A 25,228-nucleotide genomic window follows, 5' to 3' on the forward strand; every position below is an offset into this window, starting at 1 on the left:
CCACATACAACAGCTAGATGCGATCTAAACATGCCAGAGTTTTCAAGGCAACTGGTTAAGGTTACATGAAAGAAGAATATGGTTGAGTGCTGCTTACAAATGTCCTGAGACGAATTAAGGTACTCTTGCTCTTACTGCAGGACACACAGCTATGTTACATAAGCACGTAAAGAGTTGAGATCCAGATGCATCTATTGCTAAGGACGGCACCTTAATTCTGAGTTTTAGTCCATTAAATTCTCAGTTACGTGGGGGAAAAATTCATGTGATCTTTCTGAGAGAGGTGAAAGGTATTCCCTGACTCTTTCGCATGGCTAATTGTAGGGGGTGTGGGTTTAATCACTGGAAAGAAATATTTTCCCACCATTATAACTCCATATGATTTTAATCCAGCGAGTCAATCGTATCGTATTTATATTCCAAGATAAGATAAGCGTTTTTGCCTCCTTTCCTCTTCAAGGGGTATAGACGTATTTCTGGGAGGGTTTGTGCAGCCTTCTGTGCAGTAGGCAGTGCGTCAGTCTCATAATCTGAAAGTCCTGAGTTTGATCCTCAGAGAGGGTATTTCTGTGCTCCTTTTGGCAAGACGAACATCTCAGATTTTCTCCAAATCTGTAAACTATTACTCCACTTCGCATCTTGCTCAGTTTTAGGGAGATGGTGGCTTTCTAAATTCCCTCTCGCATATATATATATATATATATATATATATATATGACCGCTCTCATTGTAGGCAAGGAGTAGCTGGGTCGGCTGACAAAACATCTACTTTGGTACAATGAGACTGGAAGTCTTCCAAGTGCCTTCATATATTTAGTCAAGGGTTTGGAATGAATTCTGATCTGCAGGTCCTTGTTTACTTCTCTTCCCACATCCCTCAGAAATGAGGATGTGGTCAATTTCATTAGAAAACAGAAGACATCTACCCTTCTGTCCCAGCATTTACTTGGAGCTCGGAATTTTTTTTTTTCTTAATCAGAGGGGAAGATAATGTCTTAATAACAGAGAAGGCGATGGAAACCTAAAGGGCGAAGTCCTCCGCGGCAGATTTGAACCGGCGAATTAAGGGTTACTGTTTTTGCACTACTCTCGGCCGCTCTATCAACTGAGCTACCGAAGGCGGAGACAGCAAAGCTTTCCGTGATGCATTCATCTGTCTTTCAATAATGGTTGTGGCGCAGTTGGGTGCGGGTGCTGCAGTGGAATGAGAAAACTCATGAATACGACCTAGGGCTAGCTCTCCAAATGGCCACTTCCTAGAATGCTTTCTCAGCTACATCTTTTCAACTTAAAGGGGGATTGCTTACCTACCTTAATGTGCTGGGCTGGCTTGAAGGAAAGAAGGGGACCTAGAAATTGAAATTCTACACAAAAGGAAATGTGATCAAAGGGTATGGGGCAAAGGTAGTCCACAGCCCTTTGGAAGCATTTGTGACCAAAGTATGACAGCATGGAAACGTCAAGGAGAGGCCAGAAAGTTAGGGGAGGCATTACGACATGCATCACTACGCACTGAGCATGAAGAACATGCATGTTTAATGCCTCTGTGAATGGAAAGGGAAAAGCAAAATCATGGTCCAATCGCAAGTGATTGGGATAAAGAAGACATTCAGTTTTTCTTAAACCTTCTGTAAGGAGTCTCTGGTTTAGAGGAAGAATTCACATCAATGGCCAAGACAGCTGTGACCGTTTTCTATACCGAGATTGCCAAGATGAACCACCACTTTGGTTTCTTGGGGGAGAAAGATTCTTTTTTCTATAAAGACCGAAAATGAAATAGCCCCATTTCACAAGCTTTCCCAAGGCAAGAGCCGGGCAATGTCGGCGGTGGTCTGGCCCCAGCTGCATGTCATCTCACTTCCTGACCCATGGTGACAGCCTAGGGTTCTGCCAAAAGGCAAGATGAGCCTGGCAAAAGGCTGGAGATGCCGGGGATCGAACCCGGGGCCTCATACATGCAAAGCATGCGCTCTACCACTGAGCTACATCCCCCACGTCCTGGGGTGGGGGTGGGGCGGGCTGACCTTGCTTCACCGAAGGAAATCTGGAATTCTATGTACCTCAAATTCACCACATATGGCACTAGAAAATAAGGTGTCAGATGTGGGATTCCCCATGACTTACATCTGGATTGTATAGCACCATTTTATGGAATAAGGCTCACTCTAGAATGAACAAATGCCCCACATACAACAGCTAGATGCGATCTAAACATGCCAGAGTTTTCAAGGCAACTGGTTAAGGTTACATGAAAGAAGAATATGGTTGAGTGCTGCTTACAAATGTCCTGAGACGAATTAAGGTACTCTTGCTCTTACTGCAGGACACACAGCTATGTTACATAAGCACGTAAAGAGTTGAGATCCAGATGCATCTATTGCTAAGGACGGCACCTTAATTCTGAGTTTTAGTCCATTAAATTCTCAGTTACGTGGGGGAAAAATTCATGTGATCTTTCTGAGAGAGGTGAAAGGTATTCCCTGACTCTTTCGCATGGCTAATTGTAGGGGGTGTGGGTTTAATCACTGGAAAGAAATATTTTCCCACCATTATAACTCCATATGATTTTAATCCAGCGAGTCAATCGTATCGTATTTATATTCCAAGATAAGATAAGCGTTTTTGCCTCCTTTCCTCTTCAAGGGGTATAGACGTATTTCTGGGAGGGTTTGTGCAGCCTTCTGTGCAGTAGGCAGTGCGTCAGTCTCATAATCTGAAAGTCCTGAGTTTGATCCTCAGAGAGGGTATTTCTGTGCTCCTTTTGGCAAGACGAACATCTCAGATTTTCTCCAAATCTGTAAACTATTACTCCACTTCGCATCTTGCTCAGTTTTAGGGAGATGGTGGCTTTCTAAATTCCCTCTCGCATATATATATATATATATATATATATATGACCGCTCTCATTGTAGGCAAGGAGTAGCTGGGTCGGCTGACAAAACATCTACTTTGGTACAATGAGACTGGAAGTCTTCCAAGTGCCTTCATATATTTAGTCAAGGGTTTGGAATGAATTCTGATCTGCAGGTCCTTGTTTACTTCTCTTCCCACATCCCTCAGAAATGAGGATGTGGTCAATTTCATTAGAAAACAGAAGACATCTACCCTTCTGTCCCAGCATTTACTTGGAGCTCGGAATTTTTTTTTTTCTTAATCAGAGGGGAAGATAATGTCTTAATAACAGAGAAGGCGATGGAAACCTAAAGGGCGAAGTCCTCCGCGGCAGATTTGAACCGGCGAATTAAGGGTTACTGTTTTTGCACTACTCTCGGCCGCTCTATCAACTGAGCTACCGAAGGCGGAGACAGCAAAGCTTTCCGTGATGCATTCATCTGTCTTTCAATAATGGTTGTGGCGCAGTTGGGTGCGGGTGCTGCAGTGGAATGAGAAAACTCATGAATACGACCTAGGGCTAGCTCTCCAAATGGCCACTTCCTAGAATGCTTTCTCAGCTACATCTTTTCAACTTAAAGGGGGATTGCTTACCTACCTTAATGTGCTGGGCTGGCTTGAAGGAAAGAAGGGGACCTAGAAATTGAAATTCTACACAAAAGGAAATGTGATCAAAGGGTATGGGGCAAAGGTAGTCCACAGCCCTTTGGAAGCATTTGTGACCAAAGTATGACAGCATGGAAACGTCAAGGAGAGGCCAGAAAGTTAGGGGAGGCATTACGACATGCATCACTACGCACTGAGCATGAAGAACATGCATGTTTAATGCCTCTGTGAATGGAAAGGGAAAAGCAAAATCATGGTCCAATCGCAAGTGATTGGGATAAAGAAGACATTCAGTTTTTCTTAAACCTTCTGTAAGGAGTCTCTGGTTTAGAGGAAGAATTCACATCAATGGCCAAGACAGCTGTGACCGTTTTCTATACCGAGATTGCCAAGATGAACCACCACTTTGGTTTCTTGGGGGAGAAAGATTCTTTTTTCTATAAAGACCGAAAATGAGATAACCCCATTTCACAAGCTTTCCCAAGGCAAGAGCCGGGCAATGTCGGCGGTGGTCTGGCCCCAGCTGCATGTCATCTCACTTCCTGACCCATGGTGACAGCCTAGGGTTCTGCCAAAAGGCAAGATGAGCCTGGCAAAAGGCTGGAGATGCCGGGGATCGAACCCGGGGCCTCATACATGCAAAGCATGCGCTCTACCACTGAGCTACATCCCCCACGTCCTGGGGTGGGGGTGGGGCGGGCTGACCTTGCTTCACCGAAGGAAATCTGGAATTCTATGTACCTCAAATTCACCACATATGGCACTAGAAAATAAGGTGTCAGATGTGGGATTCCCCATGACTTACATCTGGATTGTATAGCACCATTTTATGGAATAAGGCTCACTCTAGAATGAACAAATGCCCCACATACAACAGCTAGATGCGATCTAAACATGCCAGAGTTTTCAAGGCAACTGGTTAAGGTTACATGAAAGAAGAATATGGTTGAGTGCTGCTTACAAATGTCCTGAGACGAATTAAGGTACTCTTGCTCTTACTGCAGGACACACAGCTATGTTACATAAGCACGTAAAGAGTTGAGATCCAGATGCATCTATTGCTAAGGACGGCACCTTAATTCTGAGTTTTAGTCCATTAAATTCTCAGTTACGTGGGGGAAAAATTCATGTGATCTTTCTGAGAGAGGTGAAAGGTATTCCCTGACTCTTTCGCATGGCTAATTGTAGGGGGTGTGGGTTTAATCACTGGAAAGAAATATTTTCCCACCATTATAACTCCATATGATTTTAATCCAGCGAGTCAATCGTATCGTATTTATATTCCAAGATAAGATAAGCGTTTTTGCCTCCTTTCCTCTTCAAGGGGTATAGACGTATTTCTGGGAGGGTTTGTGCAGCCTTCTGTGCAGTAGGCAGTGCGTCAGTCTCATAATCTGAAAGTCCTGAGTTTGATCCTCAGAGAGGGTATTTCTGTGCTCCTTTTGGCAAGACGAACATCTCAGATTTTCTCCAAATCTGTAAACTATTACTCCACTTCGCATCTTGCTCAGTTTTAGGGAGATGGTGGCTTTCTAAATTCCCTCTCGCATATATATATATATATATATATATATATATATGACCGCTCTCATTGTAGGCAAGGAGTAGCTGGGTCGGCTGACAAAACATCTACTTTGGTACAATGAGACTGGAAGTCTTCCAAGTGCCTTCATATATTTAGTCAAGGGTTTGGAATGAATTCTGATCTGCAGGTCCTTGTTTACTTCTCTTCCCACATCCCTCAGAAATGAGGATGTGGTCAATTTCATTAGAAAACAGAAGACATCTACCCTTCTGTCCCAGCATTTACTTGGAGCTCGGAATTTTTTTTTTTCTTAATCAGAGGGGAAGATAATGTCTTAATAACAGAGAAGGCGATGGAAACCTAAAGGGCGAAGTCCTCCGCGGCAGATTTGAACCGGCGAATTAAGGGTTACTGTTTTTGCACTACTCTCGGCCGCTCTATCAACTGAGCTACCGAAGGCGGAGACAGCAAAGCTTTCCGTGATGCATTCATCTGTCTTTCAATAATGGTTGTGGCGCAGTTGGGTGCGGGTGCTGCAGTGGAATGAGAAAACTCATGAATACGACCTAGGGCTAGCTCTCCAAATGGCCACTTCCTAGAATGCTTTCTCAGCTACATCTTTTCAACTTAAAGGGGGATTGCTTACCTACCTTAATGTGCTGGGCTGGCTTGAAGGAAAGAAGGGGACCTAGAAATTGAAATTCTACACAAAAGGAAATGTGATCAAAGGGTATGGGGCAAAGGTAGTCCACAGCCCTTTGGAAGCATTTGTGACCAAAGTATGACAGCATGGAAACGTCAAGGAGAGGCCAGAAAGTTAGGGGAGGCATTACGACATGCATCACTACGCACTGAGCATGAAGAACATGCATGTTTAATGCCTCTGTGAATGGAAAGGGAAAAGCAAAATCATGGTCCAATCGCAAGTGATTGGGATAAAGAAGACATTCAGTTTTTCTTAAACCTTCTGTAAGGAGTCTCTGGTTTAGAGGAAGAATTCACATCAATGGCCAAGACAGCTGTGACCGTTTTCTATACCGAGATTGCCAAGATGAACCACCACTTTGGTTTCTTGGGGGAGAAAGATTCTTTTTTCTATAAAGACCGAAAATGAAATAGCCCCATTTCACAAGCTTTCCCAAGGCAAGAGCCGGGCAATGTCGGCGGTGGTCTGGCCCCAGCTGCATGTCATCTCACTTCCTGACCCATGGTGACAGCCTAGGGTTCTGCCAAAAGGCAAGATGAGCCTGGCAAAAGGCTGGAGATGCCGGGGATCGAACCCGGGGCCTCATACATGCAAAGCATGCGCTCTACCACTGAGCTACATCCCCCACGTCCTGGGGTGGGGGTGGGGCGGGCTGACCTTGCTTCACCGAAGGAAATCTGGAATTCTATGTACCTCAAATTCACCACATATGGCACTAGAAAATAAGGTGTCAGATGTGGGATTCCCCATGACTTACATCTGGATTGTATAGCACCATTTTATGGAATAAGGCTCACTCTAGAATGAACAAATGCCCCACATACAACAGCTAGATGCGATCTAAACATGCCAGAGTTTTCAAGGCAACTGGTTAAGGTTACATGAAAGAAGAATATGGTTGAGTGCTGCTTACAAATGTCCTGAGACGAATTAAGGTACTCTTGCTCTTACTGCAGGACACACAGCTATGTTACATAAGCACGTAAAGAGTTGAGATCCAGATGCATCTATTGCTAAGGACGGCACCTTAATTCTGAGTTTTAGTCCATTAAATTCTCAGTTACGTGGGGGAAAAATTCATGTGATCTTTCTGAGAGAGGTGAAAGGTATTCCCTGACTCTTTCGCATGGCTAATTGTAGGGGGTGTGGGTTTAATCACTGGAAAGAAATATTTTCCCACCATTATAACTCCATATGATTTTAATCCAGCGAGTCAATCGTATCGTATTTATATTCCAAGATAAGATAAGCGTTTTTGCCTCCTTTCCTCTTCAAGGGGTATAGACGTATTTCTGGGAGGGTTTGTGCAGCCTTCTGTGCAGTAGGCAGTGCGTCAGTCTCATAATCTGAAAGTCCTGAGTTTGATCCTCAGAGAGGGTATTTCTGTGCTCCTTTTGGCAAGACGAACATCTCAGATTTTCTCCAAATCTGTAAACTATTACTCCACTTCGCATCTTGCTCAGTTTTAGGGAGATGGTGGCTTTCTAAATTCCCTCTCGCATATATATATATATATATATATATATATGACCGCTCTCATTGTAGGCAAGGAGTAGCTGGGTCGGCTGACAAAACATCTACTTTGGTACAATGAGACTGGAAGTCTTCCAAGTGCCTTCATATATTTAGTCAAGGGTTTGGAATGAATTCTGATCTGCAGGTCCTTGTTTACTTCTCTTCCCACATCCCTCAGAAATGAGGATGTGGTCAATTTCATTAGAAAACAGAAGACATCTACCCTTCTGTCCCAGCATTTACTTGGAGCTCGGAATTTTTTTTTTTCTTAATCAGAGGGGAAGATAATGTCTTAATAACAGAGAAGGCGATGGAAACCTAAAGGGCGAAGTCCTCCGCGGCAGATTTGAACCGGCGAATTAAGGGTTACTGTTTTTGCACTACTCTCGGCCGCTCTATCAACTGAGCTACCGAAGGCGGAGACAGCAAAGCTTTCCGTGATGCATTCATCTGTCTTTCAATAATGGTTGTGGCGCAGTTGGGTGCGGGTGCTGCAGTGGAATGAGAAAACTCATGAATACGACCTAGGGCTAGCTCTCCAAATGGCCACTTCCTAGAATGCTTTCTCAGCTACATCTTTTCAACTTAAAGGGGGATTGCTTACCTACCTTAATGTGCTGGGCTGGCTTGAAGGAAAGAAGGGGACCTAGAAATTGAAATTCTACACAAAAGGAAATGTGATCAAAGGGTATGGGGCAAAGGTAGTCCACAGCCCTTTGGAAGCATTTGTGACCAAAGTATGACAGCATGGAAACGTCAAGGAGAGGCCAGAAAGTTAGGGGAGGCATTACGACATGCATCACTACGCACTGAGCATGAAGAACATGCATGTTTAATGCCTCTGTGAATGGAAAGGGAAAAGCAAAATCATGGTCCAATCGCAAGTGATTGGGATAAAGAAGACATTCAGTTTTTCTTAAACCTTCTGTAAGGAGTCTCTGGTTTAGAGGAAGAATTCACATCAATGGCCAAGACAGCTGTGACCGTTTTCTATACCGAGATTGCCAAGATGAACCACCACTTTGGTTTCTTGGGGGAGAAAGATTCTTTTTTCTATAAAGACCGAAAATGAGATAGCCCCATTTCACAAGCTTTCCCAAGGCAAGAGCCGGGCAATGTCGGCGGTGGTCTGGCCCCAGCTGCATGTCATCTCACTTCCTGACCCATGGTGACAGCCTAGGGTTCTGCCAAAAGGCAAGATGAGCCTGGCAAAAGGCTGGAGATGCCGGGGATCGAACCCGGGGCCTCATACATGCAAAGCATGCGCTCTACCACTGAGCTACATCCCCCACGTCCTGGGGTGGGGGTGGGGCGGGCTGACCTTGCTTCACCGAAGGAAATCTGGAATTCTATGTACCTCAAATTCACCACATATGGCACTAGAAAATAAGGTGTCAGATGTGGGATTCCCCATGACTTACATCTGGATTGTATAGCACCATTTTATGGAATAAGGCTCACTCTAGAATGAACAAATGCCCCACATACAACAGCTAGATGCGATCTAAACATGCCAGAGTTTTCAAGGCAACTGGTTAAGGTTACATGAAAGAAGAATATGGTTGAGTGCTGCTTACAAATGTCCTGAGACGAATTAAGGTACTCTTGCTCTTACTGCAGGACACACAGCTATGTTACATAAGCACGTAAAGAGTTGAGATCCAGATGCATCTATTGCTAAGGACGGCACCTTAATTCTGAGTTTTAGTCCATTAAATTCTCAGTTACGTGGGGGAAAAATTCATGTGATCTTTCTGAGAGAGGTGAAAGGTATTCCCTGACTCTTTCGCATGGCTAATTGTAGGGGGTGTGGGTTTAATCACTGGAAAGAAATATTTTCCCACCATTATAACTCCATATGATTTTAATCCAGCGAGTCAATCGTATCGTATTTATATTCCAAGATAAGATAAGCGTTTTTGCCTCCTTTCCTCTTCAAGGGGTATAGACGTATTTCTGGGAGGGTTTGTGCAGCCTTCTGTGCAGTAGGCAGTGCGTCAGTCTCATAATCTGAAAGTCCTGAGTTTGATCCTCAGAGAGGGTATTTCTGTGCTCCTTTTGGCAAGACGAACATCTCAGATTTTCTCCAAATCTGTAAACTATTACTCCACTTCGCATCTTGCTCAGTTTTAGGGAGATGGTGGCTTTCTAAATTCCCTCTCGCATATATATATATGACCGCTCTCATTGTAGGCAAGGAGTAGCTGGGTCGGCTGACAAAACATCTACTTTGGTACAATGAGACTGGAAGTCTTCCAAGTGCCTTCATATATTTAGTCAAGGGTTTGGAATGAATTCTGATCTGCAGGTCCTTGTTTACTTCTCTTCCCACATCCCTCAGAAATGAGGATGTGGTCAATTTCATTAGAAAACAGCATTTACTTGGAGCTCGGAATTTTTTTTTTTCTTAATCAGAGGGGAAGATAATGTCTTAATAACAGAGAAGGCGATGGAAACCTAAAGGGCGAAGTCCTCCGCGGCAGATTTGAACCGGCAAATTAAGGGTTACTGTTTTTGCACTACTCTCGGCTGCTCTATCAACTGAGCTATCGAAGGCAGAGACAGCAAAGCTTTCCGTGATGCATTCATCTGTCTTTCAATAATGGTTGTGGCGCAGTTGGGTGCGGGTGCTGCAGTGGAATGAGAAAACTCATGAATACGACCTAGGGCTAGCTCTCCCAATGGCCACTTCCTAGAATGCTTTCTCAGCTACATCTTTTCAACTTAAAGGGGGATTGCTTACCTACCTTAATGTGCTGGGCTGGCTTGAAGGAAAGAAGGGGACCTAGAAATTGAAATTCTACACAAAAGGAAATGTGATCAAAGGGTATGGGGCAAAGGTAGTCCACAGCCCTTTGGAAGCATTTGTGACCAAAGTGATTGGGATAAAGAAGACATTCATATATTTAGTCAAGGCTTTGGAATGAATTCTGATCTGCAGGTCCTTGTTTACTTCTCTTCCAACATCCCTCAGAAATGACTATGTGGTCAATTTCATTGGAAAGCAGAAGAAGTCTACCCTTCTGTCCTAGCATTTATTTGGAGCTAGGGAAATGTTTCTCAATCAGAGGGGCACATAATGTTTTAACAAGAGAGAAAGCAGCTATGGAAAACAAAAAAGGGGAAACTCCTCCGAGCCGGATTTGAACCAGCGACCTAAGGATTTCTGTTTCTCCACTACAGTCCTCCGCTCTCCCAACTGAGCTATCGGAGGATTGGGCAGTACAGCTTTCCATGCTGCATTCATCTTTCTTTCAATAATGGTTGCGGCGGGAGTGGGGTGGGAGTACTGCAGTCTAATCTTGAAAATCATGAATATGACCTGCAGCTTGCTCTACAAATTGCCACTTCCTAGAGTGCATTCTCAGCTACATCTTATCACCATAAAGGGGGACTGCTTACCTACCTGAATGTGCTGTGCTGGCGTGAAGGAAAGCAGGGGACCTAGAATTAGACATCCTACAGAAAGGAGTTTTCCTGAAAGGGCATGGGGCCGAGGAATCCACAGCCCTTTGGAAGCATTTCTGGCAAAAGGATGACAGCATGGGAACATGAAGGAAAGGACAGAAAGTTAGGAGAGTCATTACTCCGTACGGAGCATGAAGAACATGCATTTTTAATGCTTGTGTGAAAGGAACTGGAAAAGCAAAACCAGTAGATTAATGGACCATTCAGAAGTGATTAGGATGAAGAAAACATTCTGTTTTTCTTAAACCTTCTGGTAAGAGTCTCTGGTTTAGAGGAAGAATTCAAATAAATGACCAAGACAGCTGTGCCCGTTTTCTATACTAAGAATGCCAAGATAAATCTCCACTTTGGTTTCTTATGGAAGCAAGATTATTTTTTTCTATAAACACGGGAAATGAGATAGCCCCATTTCAAAAGGTTTTGCAAGGCGAAGAAAGTGGGGTTCTGGCACCAGCTGCATGACATCTCACTTCGTTAGTCATGATGCCAGCATAGCTATCTGTCAAAAGGCAAGATTAGCATGGCGAAAAGCTGGAGATGCCGGGGATTGAACCCGGGGCCTCATACATGCTAAGCATGCGCTCTACCACTGAGCTACATCCCCACATCCTGTAGAGGGTGGTCTTGCTCCACACATGGAAAGCTGGAATTCTATTGAACGTACATTCACCACATATGACACTGGAATGGGAAGCGTCAGGTGTGGAATTCCACATGACTTACAGCTGGATTTTCTAGCACCGTTTTTTATGGAATAAGGTTGACTCTAGAATGAATAATTCCCCACACACAACAGCTAGATGCAATCGAAAAAAGCCAGAGTATTCAAGGCAACTGGTTCAGGATACATCAAAGAAGGATATGGTTGAGTGCCGCTTCCACATCTTGTGAGATGACTTAAGGTACCCCTGCTCTTTTTTGCAGGACACACAGCTATGTTACATTAGCATGTAAAGCGTTGAGATCTAGATGCATCTACGGCTAGGGGCGGCATGTTAATTCTGGGTTTTAGTCCATTTCATTCTCAGTTATGTGGGGGAAAAAATGGCACGATCTTTCTTAGAGAGGTGAATGGTATGCCCTGATTTCTTTTGCATGGCTAAATGTATGGGGTGTGGGTTTAATCACTGGGAAAGAGCAGTCTTCTGACCATTATAACTGCAGACGATTTTAATCCAGCGAGGCAACCGTACTGTATTGATATTCCAACATGAGAACAGCATTTTTGCTACCTTCCCTCTTCATGGTGTGTAGACGCATTTGTTAGCGGTTTCGAGCAGCCTTCTTAGCGCAGTAGGCAGCGCGTCAGTCTCATAATCTGAAGGTCCTGAGTTCGATCCTCAGAGAGGGCATTGCAGTGTTTCTTTTGTCAAGAGAAACATCTCAGATTTTCTCCAAATCTGTAAACTATTACTCCACATCGCATCTTGCTCAGTTTTAAGGAGTTGGTGTCTTTGTAGATTCCCTCTTTCATTTCCATGGCCACTCCCATTGTAGGTGAGTTTTAGCTGGGTCGGCTGCCGAAACATCTACCTTGGTACAATGAAACTGGAAGTCTTCCAAGTGCCTTCATATATTTAGTCAAGGCTTTGGAATGAATTCTGATCTGCAGGTCCTTGTTTACTTCTCTTCCAACATCCCTCAGAAATGACTATGTGGTCAATTTCATTGGAAAGCAGAAGAAGTCTACCCTTCTGTCCTAGCATTTATTTGGAGCTAGGGAAATGTTTCTCAATCAGAGGGGCACATAATGTTTTAACAAGAGAGAAAGCAGCTATGGAAAACAAAAAAGGGGAAACTCCTCCGAGCCGGATTTGAACCAGCGACCTAAGGATTTCTGTTTCTCCACTACAGTCCTCCGCTCTCCCAACTGAGCTATCGGAGGATTGGGCAGTACAGCTTTCCATGCTGCATTCATCTTTCTTTCAATAATGGTTGCGGCGGGAGTGGGGTGGGAGTACTGCAGTCTAATCTTGAAAATCATGAATATGACCTGCAGCTTGCTCTACAAATTGCCACTTCCTAGAGTGCATTCTCAGCTACATCTTATCACCATAAAGGGGGACTGCTTACCTACCTGAATGTGCTGTGCTGGCGTGAAGGAAAGCAGGAGACCTAGAATTAGACATCCTACAGAAAGGAGTTTTCCTGAATGGGCATGGGGCCGAGGAATCCACAGCCCTTTGGAAGCATTTCTGGCAAAAGGATGACAGCATGGGAACATGAAGGAAAGGACAGAAAGTTAGGAGAGTCATTACTCCGTACGGAGCATGAAGAACATGCATTTTTAATGCTTGTGTGAAAGGAACTGGAAAAGCAAAACCAGTAGATTAATGGACCATTCAGAAGTGATTAGGATGAAGAAAACATTCTGTTTTTCTTAAACCTTCTGGTAAGAGTCTCTGGTTTAGAGGAAGAATTCAAATAAATGACCAAGACAGCTGTGCCCGTTTTCTATACTAAGAATGCCAAGATAAATCTCCACTTTGGTTTCTTATGGAAGCAAGATTATTTTTTTCTATAAACACGGGAAATGAGATAGCCCCATTTCAAAAGGTTTTGCAAGGCGAAGAAAGTGGGGTTCTGGCACCAGCTGCATGACATCTCACTTCGTTAGTCATGATGCCAGCATAGCTATCTGTCAAAAGGCAAGATTAGCATGGCGAAAAGCTGGAGATGCCGGGGATTGAACCCGGGGCCTCATACATGCTAAGCATGCGCTCTACCACTGAGCTACATCCCCACATCCTGTAGAGGGTGGTCTTGCTCCACACATGGAAAGCTGGAATTCTATTGAACGTACATTCACCACATATGACACTGGAATGGGAAGCGTCAGGTGTGGAATTCCACATGACTTACAGCTGGATTTTCTAGCACCGTTTTTTATGGAATAAGGTTGACTCTAGAATGAATAATTCCCCACACACAACAGCTAGATGCAATCGAAAAAAGCCAGAGTATTCAAGGCAACTGGTTCAGGATACATCAAAGAAGGATATGGTTGAGTGCCGCTTCCACATCTTGTGAGATGACTTAAGGTACCCCTGCTCTTTTTTGCAGGACACACAGCTATGTTACATTAGCATGTAAAGCGTTGAGATCTAGATGCATCTACGGCTAGGGGCGGCATGTTAATTCTGGGTTTTAGTCCATTTCATTCTCAGTTATGTGGGGGAAAAAATGGCACGATCTTTCTTAGAGAGGTGAATGGTATGCCCTGATTTCTTTTGCATGGCTAAATGTATGGGGTGTGGGTTTAATCACTGGGAAAGAGCAGTCTTCTGACCATTATAACTGCAGACGATTTTAATCCAGCGAGGCAACCGTACTGTATTGATATTCCAACATGAGAACAGCATTTTTGCTACCTTCCCTCTTCATGGTGTGTAGACGCATTTGTTAGCGGTTTCGAGCAGCCTTCTTAGCGCAGTAGGCAGCGCGTCAGTCTCATAATCTGAAGGTCCTGAGTTCGATCCTCAGAGAGGGCATTGCAGTGTTTCTTTTGTCAAGAGAAACATCTCAGATTTTCTCCAAATCTGTAAACTATTACTCCACATCGCATCTTGCTCAGTTTTAAGGAGTTGGTGTCTTTGTAGATTCCCTCTTTCATTTCCATGGCCACTCCCATTGTAGGTGAGTTTTAGCTGGGTCGGCTGCCGAAACATCTACCTTGGTACAATGAAACTGGAAGTCTTCCAAGTGCCTTCATATATTTAGTCAAGGCTTTGGAATGAATTCTGATCTGCAGGTCCTTGTTTACTTCTCTTCCAACATCCCTCAGAAATGACTATGTGGTCAATTTCATTGGAAAGCAGAAGAAGTCTACCCTTCTGTCCTAGCATTTATTTGGAGCTAGGGAAATGTTTCTCAATCAGAGGGGCACATAATGTTTTAACAAGAGAGAAAGCAGCTATGGAAAACAAAAAAGGGGAAACTCCTCCGAGCCGGATTTGAACCAGCGACCTAAGGATTTCTGTTTCTCCACTACAGTCCTCCGCTCTCCCAACTGAGCTATCGGAGGATTGGGCAGTACAGCTTTCCATGCTGCATTCATCTTTCTTTCAATAATGGTTGCGGCGGGAGTGGGGTGGGAGTACTGCAGTCTAATCTTGAAAATCATGAATATGACCTGCAGCTTGCTCTACAAATTGCCACTTCCTAGAGTGCATTCTCAGCTACATCTTATCACCATAAAGGGGGACTGCTTACCTACCTGAATGTGCTGTGCTGGCGTGAAGGAAAGCAGGGGACCTAGAATTAGACATCCTACAGAAAGGAGTTTTCCTGAAAGGGCATGGGGCCGAGGAATCCACAGCCCTTTGGAAGCATTTCTGGCAAAAGGATGACAGCATGGGAACATGAAGGAAAGGACAGAAAGTTAGGAGAGTCATTACTCCGTACGGAGCATGAAGAACATGCATTTTTAATGCTTCTGTGAAAGGAACTGGAAAAGCAAAACCAGTAGATTAATGGACCATTCAGAAGTGATTAGGATGAAGAAAACATTCTGTTTTTCTTAAACCTTCTGGTAAGAGTCTCTGGTTTAGAGGAAGAATTCAAATAAATGACCAAGACAGCTGTGCCCGTTTTCTATACTAAGAATGCCAAGATAAATCTCCACTTTGGTTTCTTATGGAAGCAAGATTATTTTTTTCTATAAACACGGGAAATGAGATAGCCCCATTTCAAAAGGTTTTGCAAGGCGAAGAAAGTGGGGTTCTGGCACCAGCTGCATGACATCTCACTTCGTTAGTCATGATGCCAGCCTAGCTATCTGTCAAAAGGCAAGATTAGCATGGCGAAAAGCTGGAGATGCCGGGGATTGAACCCGGGGCCTCATACATGCTAAGCATGCGCTCTACCACTGAGCTACATCCCCACATCCTGTAGAGGGTGGTCTTGCTCCACACATGGAAAGCTGGAATTCTATTGAACGTACATTCACCACATATGACACTGGAATGGGAAGCGTCAGGTGTGGAATTCCACATGACTTACAGCTGGATTTTCTAGCACCGTTTTTTATGGAATAAGGTTGACTCTAGAATGAATAATTCCCCACACACAACAGCTAGATGCAATCGAAAAAAGCCAGAGTATTCAAGGCAACTGGTTCAGGATACATCAAAGAAGGATATGGTTGAGTGCCGCTTCCACATCTTGTGAGATGACTTAAGGTACCCCTGCTCTTTTTTGCAGGACACACAGCTATGTTACATTAGCATGTAAAGCGTTGAGATCTAGATGCATCTACGGCTAGGGGCGGCATGTTAATTCTGGGTTTTAGTCCATTTCATTCTCAGTTATGTGGGGGAAAAAATGGCACGATCTTTCTTAGAGAGGTGAATGGTATGCCCTGATTTCTTTTGCATGGCTAAATGTATGGGGTGTGGGTTTAATCACTGGGAAAGAGCAGTCTTCTGACCATTATAACTGCAGACGATTTTAATCCAGCGAGGCAACCGTACTGTATTGATATTCCAACATGAGAACAGCATTTTTGCTACCTTCCCTCTTCATGGTGTGTAGACGCATTTGTTAGCGGTTTCGAGCAGCCTTCTTAGCGCAGTAGGCAGCGCGTCAGTCTCATAATCTGAAGGTCCTGAGTTCGATCCTCAGAGAGGGCATTGCAGTGTTTCTTTTGTCAAGAGAAACATCTCAGATTTTCTCCAAATCTGTAAACTATTACTCCACATCGCATCTTGCTCAGTTTTAAGGAGTTGGTGTCTTTGTAGATTCCCTCTTTCATTTCCATGGCCACTCCCATTGTAGGTGAGTTTTAGCTGGGTCGGCTGCCGAAACATCTACCTTGGTACAATGAAACTGGAAGTCTTCCAAGTGCCTTCATATATTTAGTCAAGGCTTTGGAATGAATTCTGATCTGCAGGTCCTTGTTTACTTCTCTTCCAACATCCCTCAGAAATGACTATGTGGTCAATTTCATTGGAAAGCAGAAGAAGTCTACCCTTCTGTCCTAGCATTTATTTGGAGCTAGGGAAATGTTTCTCAATCAGAGGGGCACATAATGTTTTAACAAGAGAGAAAGCAGCTATGGAAAACAAAAAAGGGGAAACTCCTCCGAGCCGGATTTGAACCAGCGACCTAAGGATTTCTGTTTCTCCACTACAGTCCTCCGCTCTCCCAACTGAGCTATCGGAGGATTGGGCAGTACAGCTTTCCATGCTGCATTCATCTTTCTTTCAATAATGGTTGCGGCGGGAGTGGGGTGGGAGTACTGCAGTCTAATCTTGAAAATCATGAATATGACCTGCAGCTTGCTCTACAAATTGCCACTTCCTAGAGTGCATTCTCAGCTACATCTTATCACCATAAAGGGGGACTGCTTACCTACCTGAATGTGCTGTGCTGGCGTGAAGGAAAGCAGGGGACCTAGAATTAGACATCCTACAGAAAGGAGTTTTCCTGAAAGGGCATGGGGCCGAGGAATCCACAGCCCTTTGGAAGCATTTCTGGCAAAAGGATGACAGCATGGGAACATGAAGGAAAGGACAGAAAGTTAGGAGAGTCATTACTCCGTACGGAGCATGAAGAACATGCATTTTTAATGCTTCTGTGAAAGGAACTGGAAAAGCAAAACCAGTAGATTAATGGACCATTCAGAAGTGATTAGGATGAAGAAAACATTCTGTTTTTCTTAAACCTTCTGGTAAGAGTCTCTGGTTTAGAGGAAGAATTCAAATAAATGACCAAGACAGCTGTGCCCGTTTTCTATACTAAGAATGCCAAGATAAATCTCCACTTTGGTTTCTTATGGAAGCAAGATTATTTTTTTCTATAAACACGGGAAATGAGATAGCCCCATTTCAAAAGGTTTTGCAAGGCGAAGAAAGTGGGGTTCTGGCACCAGCTGCATGACATCTCACTTCGTTAGTCATGATGCCAGCATAGCTATCTGTCAAACGGCAAGATTAGCATGGCGAAAAGCTGGAGATGCCGGGGATTGAACCCGGGGCCTCATACATGCTAAGCATGCGCTCTACCACTGAGCTACATCCCCACATCCTGTAGAGGGTGGTCTTGCTCCACACATGGAAAGCTGGAATTCTATTGAACGTACATTCACCACATATGACACTGGAATGGGAAGCGTCAGGTGTGGAATTCCACATGACTTACAGCTGGATTTTCTAGCACCGTTTTTTATGGAATAAGGTTGACTCTAGAATGAATAATTCCCCACACACAACAGCTAGATGCAATCGAAAAAAGCCAGAGTATTCAAGGCAACTGGTTCAGGATACATCAAAGAAGGATATGGTTGAGTGCCGCTTCCACATCTTGTGAGATGACTTAAGGTACCCCTGCTCTTTTTTGCAGGACACACAGCTATGTTACATTAGCATGTAAAGCGTTGAGATCTAGATGCATCTACGGCTAGGGGCGGCATGTTAATTCTGGGTTTTAGTCCATTTCATTCTCAGTTATGTGGGGGAAAAAATGGCACGATCTTTCTTAGAGAGGTGAATGGTATGCCCTGATTTCTTTTGCATGGCTAAATGTATGGGGTGTGGGTTTAATCACTGGGAAAGAGCAGTCTTCTGACCATTATAACTGCAGACGATTTTAATCCAGCGAGGCAACCGTACTGTATTGATATTCCAACATGAGAACAGCATTTTTGCTACCTTCCCTCTTCATGGTGTGTAGACGCATTTGTTAGCGGTTTCGAGCAGCCTTCTTAGCGCAGTAGGCAGCGCGTCAGTCTCATAATCTGAAGGTCCTGAGTTCGATCCTCAGAGAGGGCATTGCAGTGTTTCTTTTGTCAAGAGAAACATCTCAGATTTTCTCCAAATCTGTAAACTATTACTCCACATCACATCTTGCTCAGTTTTAAGGAGTTGGTGTCTTTGTAGATTCCCTCTTTCATTTCCATGGCCACTCTCATTGTAGGTGAGTTTTAGCTGGGTCGGCTGCCGAAACATCTACCTTGGTACAATGAAACTGGAAGTCTTCCAAGTGCCTTCATATATTTAGTCAAGGCTTTGGAATGAATTCTGATCTGCAGGTCCTTGTTTACTTCTCTTCCAACATCCCTCAGAAATGACTATGTGGTCAATTTCATTGGAAAGCAGAAGAAGTCTACCCTTCTGTCCTAGCATTTATTTGGAGCTAGGGAAATGTTTCTCAATCAGAGGGGCACATAATGTTTTAACAAGAGAGAAAGCAGCTATGGAAAACAAAAAAGGGGAAACTCCTCCGAGCCGGATTTGAACCAGCGACCTAAGGATTTCTGTTTCTCCACTACAGTCCTCCGCTCTCCCAACTGAGCTATCGGAGGATTGGGCAGTACAGCTTTCCATGCTGCATTCATCTTTCTTTCAATAATGGTTGCGGCGGGAGTGGGGTGGGAGTACTGCAGTCTAATCTTGAAAATCATGAATATGACCTGCAGCTTGCTCTACAAATTGCCACTTCCTAGAGTGCATTCTCAGCTACATCTTATCACCATAAAGGGGGACTGCTTACCTACCTGAATGTGCTGTGCTGGCGTGAAGGAAAGCAGGGGACCTAGAATTAGACATCCTACAGAAAGGAGTTTTCCTGAAAGGGCATGGGGCCGAGGAATCCACAGCCCTTTGGAAGCATTTCTGGCAAAAGGATGACAGCATGGGAACATGAAGGAAAGGACAGAAAGTTAGGAGAGTCATTACTCCGTACGGAGCATGAAGAACATGCATTTTTAATGCTTCTGTGAAAGGAACTGGAAAAGCAAAACCAGTAGATTAATGGACCATTCAGAAGTGATTAGGATGAAGAAAACATTCTGTTTTTCTTAAACCTTCTGGTAAGAGTCTCTGGTTTAGAGGAAGAATTCAAATAAATGACCAAGACAGCTGTGCCCGTTTTCTATACTAAGAATGCCAAGATAAATCTCCACTTTGGTTTCTTATGGAAGCAAGATTATTTTTTTCTATAAACACGGGAAATGAGATAGCCCCATTTCAAAAGGTTTTGCAAGGCGAAGAAAGTGGGGTTCTGGCACCAGCTGCATGACATCTCACTTCGTTAGTCATGATGCCAGCCTAGCTATCTGTCAAAAGGCAAGATTAGCATGGCGAAAAGCTGGAGATGCCGGGGATTGAACCCGGGGCCTCATACATGCTAAGCATGCGCTCTACCACTGAGCTACATCCCCACATCCTGTAGAGGGTGGTCTTGCTCCACACATGGAAAGCTGGAATTCTATTGAACGTACATTCACCACATATGACACTGGAATGGGAAGCGTCAGGTGTGGAATTCCACATGACTTACAGCTGGATTTTCTAGCACCGTTTTTTATGGAATAAGGTTGACTCTAGAATGAATAATTCCCCACACACAACAGCTAGATGCAATCGAAAAAAGCCAGAGTATTCAAGGCAACTGGTTCAGGATACATCAAAGAAGGATATGGTTGAGTGCCGCTTCCACATCTTGTGAGATGACTTAAGGTACCCCTGCTCTTTTTTGCAGGACACACAGCTATGTTACATTAGCATGTAAAGCGTTGAGATCTAGATGCATCTACGGCTAGGGGCGGCATGTTAATTCTGGGTTTTAGTCCATTTCATTCTCAGTTATGTGGGGGAAAAAATGGCACGATCTTTCTTAGAGAGGTGAATGGTATGCCCTGATTTCTTTTGCATGGCTAAATGTATGGGGTGTGGGTTTAATCACTGGGAAAGAGCAGTCTTCTGACCATTATAACTGCAGACGATTTTAATCCAGCGAGGCAACCGTACTGTATTGATATTCCAACATGAGAACAGCATTTTTGCTACCTTCCCTCTTCATGGTGTGTAGACGCATTTGTTAGCGGTTTCGAGCAGCCTTCTTAGCGCAGTAGGCAGCGCGTCAGTCTCATAATCTGAAGGTCCTGAGTTCGATCCTCAGAGAGGGCATTGCAGTGTTTCTTTTGTCAAGAGAAACATCTCAGATTTTCTCCAAATCTGTAAACTATTACTCCACATCACATCTTGCTCAGTTTTAAGGAGTTGGTGTCTTTGTAGATTCCCTCTTTCATTTCCATGGCCACTCTCATTGTAGGTGAGTTTTAGCTGGGTCGGCTGCCGAAACATCTACCTTGGTACAATGAAACTGGAAGTCTTCCAAATGCCTTCATATATTTAGTCAAGGCTTTGGAATGAATTCTGATCTGCAGGTCCTTGTTTACTTCTCTTCCAACATCCCTCAGAAATGACTATGTGGTCAATTTCATTGGAAAGCAGAAGAAGTCTACCCTTCTGTCCTAGCATTTATTTGGAGCTAGGGAAATGTTTCTCAATCAGAGGGGCACATAATGTTTTAACAAGAGAGAAAGCAGCTATGGAAAACAAAAAAGGGGAAACTCCTCCGAGCCGGATTTGAACCAGCGACCTAAGGATTTCTGTTTCTCCACTACAGTCCTCCGCTCTCCCAACTGAGCTATCGGAGGATTGGGCAGTACAGCTTTCCATGCTGCATTCATCTTTCTTTCAATAATGGTTGCGGCGGGAGTGGGGTGGGAGTACTGCAGTCTAATCTTGAAAATCATGAATATGACCTGCAGCTTGCTCTACAAATTGCCACTTCCTAGAGTGCATTCTCAGCTACATCTTATCACCATAAAGGGGGACTGCTTACCTACCTGAATGTGCTGTGCTGGCGTGAAGGAAAGCAGGGGACCTAGAATTAGACATCCTACAGAAAGGAGTTTTCCTGAAAGGGCATGGGGCCGAGGAATCCACAGCCCTTTGGAAGCATTTCTGGCAAAAGGATGACAGCATGGGAACATGAAGGAAAGGACAGAAAGTTAGGAGAGTCATTACTCCGTACGGAGCATGAAGAACATGCATTTTTAATGCTTCTGTGAAAGGAACTGGAAAAGCAAAACCAGTAGATTAATGGACCATTCAGAAGTGATTAGGATGAAGAAAACATTCTGTTTTTCTTAAACCTTCTGGTAAGAGTCTCTGGTTTAGAGGAAGAATTCAAATAAATGACCAAGACAGCTGTGCCCGTTTTCTATACTAAGAATGCCAAGATAAATCTCCACTTTGGTTTCTTATGGAAGCAAGATTATTTTTTTCTATAAACACGGGAAATGAGATAGCCCCATTTCAAAAGGTTTTGCAAGGCGAAGAAAGTGGGGTTCTGGCACCAGCTGCATGACATCTCACTTCCTTACTCATGATGCCAGCCTAGCTATCTGTCAAAAGGCAAGATTAGCATGGCGAAAAGCTGGAGATGCCGGGGATTGAACCCGGGGCCTCATACATGCTAAGCATGCGCTCTACCACTGAGCTACATCCCCACATCCTGTAGAGGGTGGTCTTGCTCCACACATGGAAAGCTGGAATTCTATTGAACGTACATTCACCACATATGACACTGGAATGGGAAGCGTCAGGTGTGGAATTCCACATGACTTACAGCTGGATTTTCTAGCACCGTTTTTTATGGAATAAGGTTGACTCTAGAATGAATAATTCCCCACACACAACAGCTAGATGCAATCGAAAAAAGCCAGAGTATTCAAGGCAACTGGTTCAGGATACATCAAAGAAGGATATGGTTGAGTGCCGCTTCCACATCTTGTGAGATGACTTAAGGTACCCCTGCTCTTTTTTGCAGGACACACAGCTATGTTACATTAGCATGTAAAGCGTTGAGATCTAGATGCATCTACGGCTAGGGGCGGCATGTTAATTCTGGGTTTTAGTCCATTTCATTCTCAGTTATGTGGGGGAAAAAATGGCACGATCTTTCTTAGAGAGGTGAATGGTATGCCCTGATTTCTTTTGCATGGCTAAATGTATGGGGTGTGGGTTTAATCACTGGGAAAGAGCAGTCTTCTGACCATTATAACTGCAGACGATTTTAATCCAGCGAGGCAACCGTACTGTATTGATATTCCAACATGAGAACAGCATTTTTGCTACCTTCCCTCTTCATGGTGTGTAGACGCATTTGTTAGCGGTTTCGAGCAGCCTTCTTAGCGCAGTAGGCAGCGCGTCAGTCTCATAATCTGAAGGTCCTGAGTTCGATCCTCAGAGAGGGCATTGCAGTGTTTCTTTTGTCAAGAGAAACATCTCAGATTTTCTCCAAATCTGTAAACTATTACTCCACATCGCATCTTGCTCAGTTTTAAGGAGTTGGTGTCTTTGTAGATTCCCTCTTTCATTTCCATGGCCACTCCCATTGTAGGTGAGTTTTAGCTGGGTCGGCTGCCGAAACATCTACCTTGGTACAATGAAACTGGAAGTCTTCCAAGTGCCTTCATATATTTAGTCAAGGCTTTGGAATGAATTCTGATCTGCAGGTCCTTGTTTACTTCTCTTCCAACATCCCTCAGAAATGACTATGTGGTCAATTTCATTGGAAAGCAGAAGAAGTCTACCCTTCTGTCCTAGCATTTATTTGGAGCTAGGGAAATGTTTCTCAATCAGAGGGGCACATAATGTTTTAACAAGAGAGAAAGCAGCTATGGAAAACAAAAAAGGGGAAACTCCTCCGAGCCGGATTTGAACCAGCGACCTAAGGATTTCTGTTTCTCCACTACAGTCCTCCGCTCTCCCAACTGAGCTATCGGAGGATTGGGCAGTACAGCTTTCCATGCTGCATTCATCTTTCTTTCAATAATGGTTGCGGCGGGAGTGGGGTGGGAGTACTGCAGTCTAATCTTGAAAATCATGAATATGACCTGCAGCTTGCTCTACAAATTGCCACTTCCTAGAGTGCATTCTCAGCTACATCTTATCACCATAAAGGGGGACTGCTTACCTACCTGAATGTGCTGTGCTGGCGTGAAGGAAAGCAGGGGACCTAGAATTAGACATCCTACAGAAAGGAGTTTTCCTGAAAGGGCATGGGGCCGAGGAATCCACAGCCCTTTGGAAGCATTTCTGGCAAAAGGATGACAGCATGGGAACATGAAGGAAAGGACAGAAAGTTAGGAGAGTCATTACTCCGTACGGAGCATGAAGAACATGCATTTTTAATGCTTCTGTGAAAGGAACTGGAAAAGCAAAACCAGTAGATTAATGGACCATTCAGAAGTGATTAGGATGAAGAAAACATTCTGTTTTTCTTAAACCTTCTGGTAAGAGTCTCTGGTTTAGAGGAAGAATTCAAATAAATGACCAAGACAGCTGTGCCCGTTTTCTATACTAAGAATGCCAAGATAAATCTCCACTTTGGTTTCTTATGGAAGCAAGATTATTTTTTTCTATAAACACGGGAAATGAGATAGCCCCATTTCAAAAGGTTTTGCAAGGCGAAGAAAGTGGGGTTCTGGCACCAGCTGCATGACATCTCACTTCGTTAGTCATGATGCCAGCCTAGCTATCTGTCAAAAGGCAAGATTAGCATGGCGAAAAGCTGGAGATGCCGGGGATTGAACCCGGGGCCTCATACATGCTAAGCATGCGCTCTACCACTGAGCTACATCCCCACATCCTGTAGAGGGTGGTCTTGCTCCACACATGGAAAGCTGGAATTCTATTGAACGTACATTCACCACATATGACACTGGAATGGGAAGCGTCAGGTGTGGAATTCCACATGACTTACAGCTGGATTTTCTAGCACCGTTTTTTATGGAATAAGGTTGACTCTAGAATGAATAATTCCCCACACACAACAGCTAGATGCAATCGAAAAAAGCCAGAGTATTCAAGGCAACTGGTTCAGGATACATCAAAGAAGGATATGGTTGAGTGCCGCTTCCACATCTTGTGAGATGACTTAAGGTACCCCTGCTCTTTTTTGCAGGACACACAGCTATGTTACATTAGCATGTAAAGCGTTGAGATCTAGATGCATCTACGGCTAGGGGCGGCATGTTAATTCTGGGTTTTAGTCCATTTCATTCTCAGTTATGTGGGGGAAAAAATGGCACGATCTTTCTTAGAGAGGTGAATGGTATGCCCTGATTTCTTTTGCATGGCTAAATGTATGGGGTGTGGGTTTAATCACTGGGAAAGAGCAGTCTTCTGACCATTATAACTGCAGACGATTTTAATCCAGCGAGGCAACCGTACTGTATTGATATTCCAACATGAGAACAGCATTTTTGCTACCTTCCCTCTTCATGGTGTGTAGACGCATTTGTTAGCGGTTTCGAGCAGCCTTCTTAGCGCAGTAGGCAGCGCGTCAGTCTCATAATCTGAAGGTCCTGAGTTCGATCCTCAGAGAGGGCATTGCAGTGTTTCTTTTGTCAAGAGAAACATCTCAGATTTTCTCCAAATCTGTAAACTATTACTCCACATCACATCTTGCTCAGTTTTAAGGAGTTGGTGTCTTTGTAGATTCCCTCTTTCATTTCCATGGCCACTCTCATTGTAGGTGAGTTTTAGCTGGGTCGGCTGCCGAAACATCTACCTTGGTACAATGAAACTGGAAGTCTTCCAAGTGCCTTCATATATTTAGTCAAGGCTTTGGAATGAATTCTGATCTGCAGGTCCTTGTTTACTTCTCTTCCAACATCCCTCAGAAATGACTATGTGGTCAATTTCATTGGAAAGCAGAAG

At 44.0% G+C, this 25,228-nt stretch overlaps 18 non-coding genes across 18 annotated transcripts; 7 read left to right on the top strand and 11 right to left on the bottom strand.

Moving 5' to 3' along the window:
- Positions 1-1,920: 1,920 nt before the first annotated feature.
- Positions 1,921-1,992, bottom strand: TRNAA-UGC (transfer RNA alanine (anticodon UGC)). The gene has a single exon. It is a non-coding gene; the product is annotated as a tRNA-Ala (tRNA).
- A 2,107-nt stretch (positions 1,993-4,099) lies between these two features.
- TRNAA-UGC (transfer RNA alanine (anticodon UGC)) lies at positions 4,100-4,171 on the bottom strand. The gene has a single exon. It is a non-coding gene; the product is annotated as a tRNA-Ala (tRNA).
- A 2,111-nt stretch (positions 4,172-6,282) lies between these two features.
- On the bottom strand, positions 6,283-6,354 carry TRNAA-UGC (transfer RNA alanine (anticodon UGC)). The gene has a single exon. It is a non-coding gene; the product is annotated as a tRNA-Ala (tRNA).
- Positions 6,355-8,461: 2,107 nt separating this feature from the next.
- Positions 8,462-8,533, bottom strand: TRNAA-UGC (transfer RNA alanine (anticodon UGC)). Its single transcript has one exon. It is a non-coding gene; the product is annotated as a tRNA-Ala (tRNA).
- A 2,711-nt stretch (positions 8,534-11,244) lies between these two features.
- Positions 11,245-11,316, bottom strand: TRNAA-AGC (transfer RNA alanine (anticodon AGC)). Its single transcript has one exon. It is a non-coding gene; the product is annotated as a tRNA-Ala (tRNA).
- A 675-nt stretch (positions 11,317-11,991) lies between these two features.
- On the top strand, positions 11,992-12,064 carry TRNAM-CAU (transfer RNA methionine (anticodon CAU)). Its single transcript has one exon. It is a non-coding gene; the product is annotated as a tRNA-Met (tRNA).
- A 1,319-nt stretch (positions 12,065-13,383) lies between these two features.
- Positions 13,384-13,455, bottom strand: TRNAA-AGC (transfer RNA alanine (anticodon AGC)). The gene has a single exon. It is a non-coding gene; the product is annotated as a tRNA-Ala (tRNA).
- Positions 13,456-14,130: 675 nt separating this feature from the next.
- Positions 14,131-14,203, top strand: TRNAM-CAU (transfer RNA methionine (anticodon CAU)). Its single transcript has one exon. It is a non-coding gene; the product is annotated as a tRNA-Met (tRNA).
- A 1,319-nt stretch (positions 14,204-15,522) lies between these two features.
- Positions 15,523-15,594, bottom strand: TRNAA-AGC (transfer RNA alanine (anticodon AGC)). The gene has a single exon. It is a non-coding gene; the product is annotated as a tRNA-Ala (tRNA).
- A 675-nt stretch (positions 15,595-16,269) lies between these two features.
- Positions 16,270-16,342, top strand: TRNAM-CAU (transfer RNA methionine (anticodon CAU)). Its single transcript has one exon. It is a non-coding gene; the product is annotated as a tRNA-Met (tRNA).
- Positions 16,343-17,661: 1,319 nt separating this feature from the next.
- Positions 17,662-17,733, bottom strand: TRNAA-AGC (transfer RNA alanine (anticodon AGC)). The gene has a single exon. It is a non-coding gene; the product is annotated as a tRNA-Ala (tRNA).
- A 675-nt stretch (positions 17,734-18,408) lies between these two features.
- On the top strand, positions 18,409-18,481 carry TRNAM-CAU (transfer RNA methionine (anticodon CAU)). The gene has a single exon. It is a non-coding gene; the product is annotated as a tRNA-Met (tRNA).
- Positions 18,482-19,800: 1,319 nt separating this feature from the next.
- On the bottom strand, positions 19,801-19,872 carry TRNAA-AGC (transfer RNA alanine (anticodon AGC)). Its single transcript has one exon. It is a non-coding gene; the product is annotated as a tRNA-Ala (tRNA).
- A 675-nt stretch (positions 19,873-20,547) lies between these two features.
- Positions 20,548-20,620, top strand: TRNAM-CAU (transfer RNA methionine (anticodon CAU)). Its single transcript has one exon. It is a non-coding gene; the product is annotated as a tRNA-Met (tRNA).
- Positions 20,621-21,939: 1,319 nt separating this feature from the next.
- Positions 21,940-22,011, bottom strand: TRNAA-AGC (transfer RNA alanine (anticodon AGC)). Its single transcript has one exon. It is a non-coding gene; the product is annotated as a tRNA-Ala (tRNA).
- A 675-nt stretch (positions 22,012-22,686) lies between these two features.
- TRNAM-CAU (transfer RNA methionine (anticodon CAU)) lies at positions 22,687-22,759 on the top strand. The gene has a single exon. It is a non-coding gene; the product is annotated as a tRNA-Met (tRNA).
- A 1,319-nt stretch (positions 22,760-24,078) lies between these two features.
- Positions 24,079-24,150, bottom strand: TRNAA-AGC (transfer RNA alanine (anticodon AGC)). Its single transcript has one exon. It is a non-coding gene; the product is annotated as a tRNA-Ala (tRNA).
- Positions 24,151-24,825: 675 nt separating this feature from the next.
- Positions 24,826-24,898, top strand: TRNAM-CAU (transfer RNA methionine (anticodon CAU)). The gene has a single exon. It is a non-coding gene; the product is annotated as a tRNA-Met (tRNA).
- Positions 24,899-25,228: the final 330 nt, after the last annotated feature.

This window comes from Pleurodeles waltl, unplaced genomic scaffold (assembly GCF_031143425.1).
Source record: "Pleurodeles waltl isolate 20211129_DDA unplaced genomic scaffold, aPleWal1.hap1.20221129 scaffold_162, whole genome shotgun sequence".
Classification (NCBI taxonomy): domain Eukaryota; kingdom Metazoa; phylum Chordata; class Amphibia; order Caudata; family Salamandridae; genus Pleurodeles; species Pleurodeles waltl.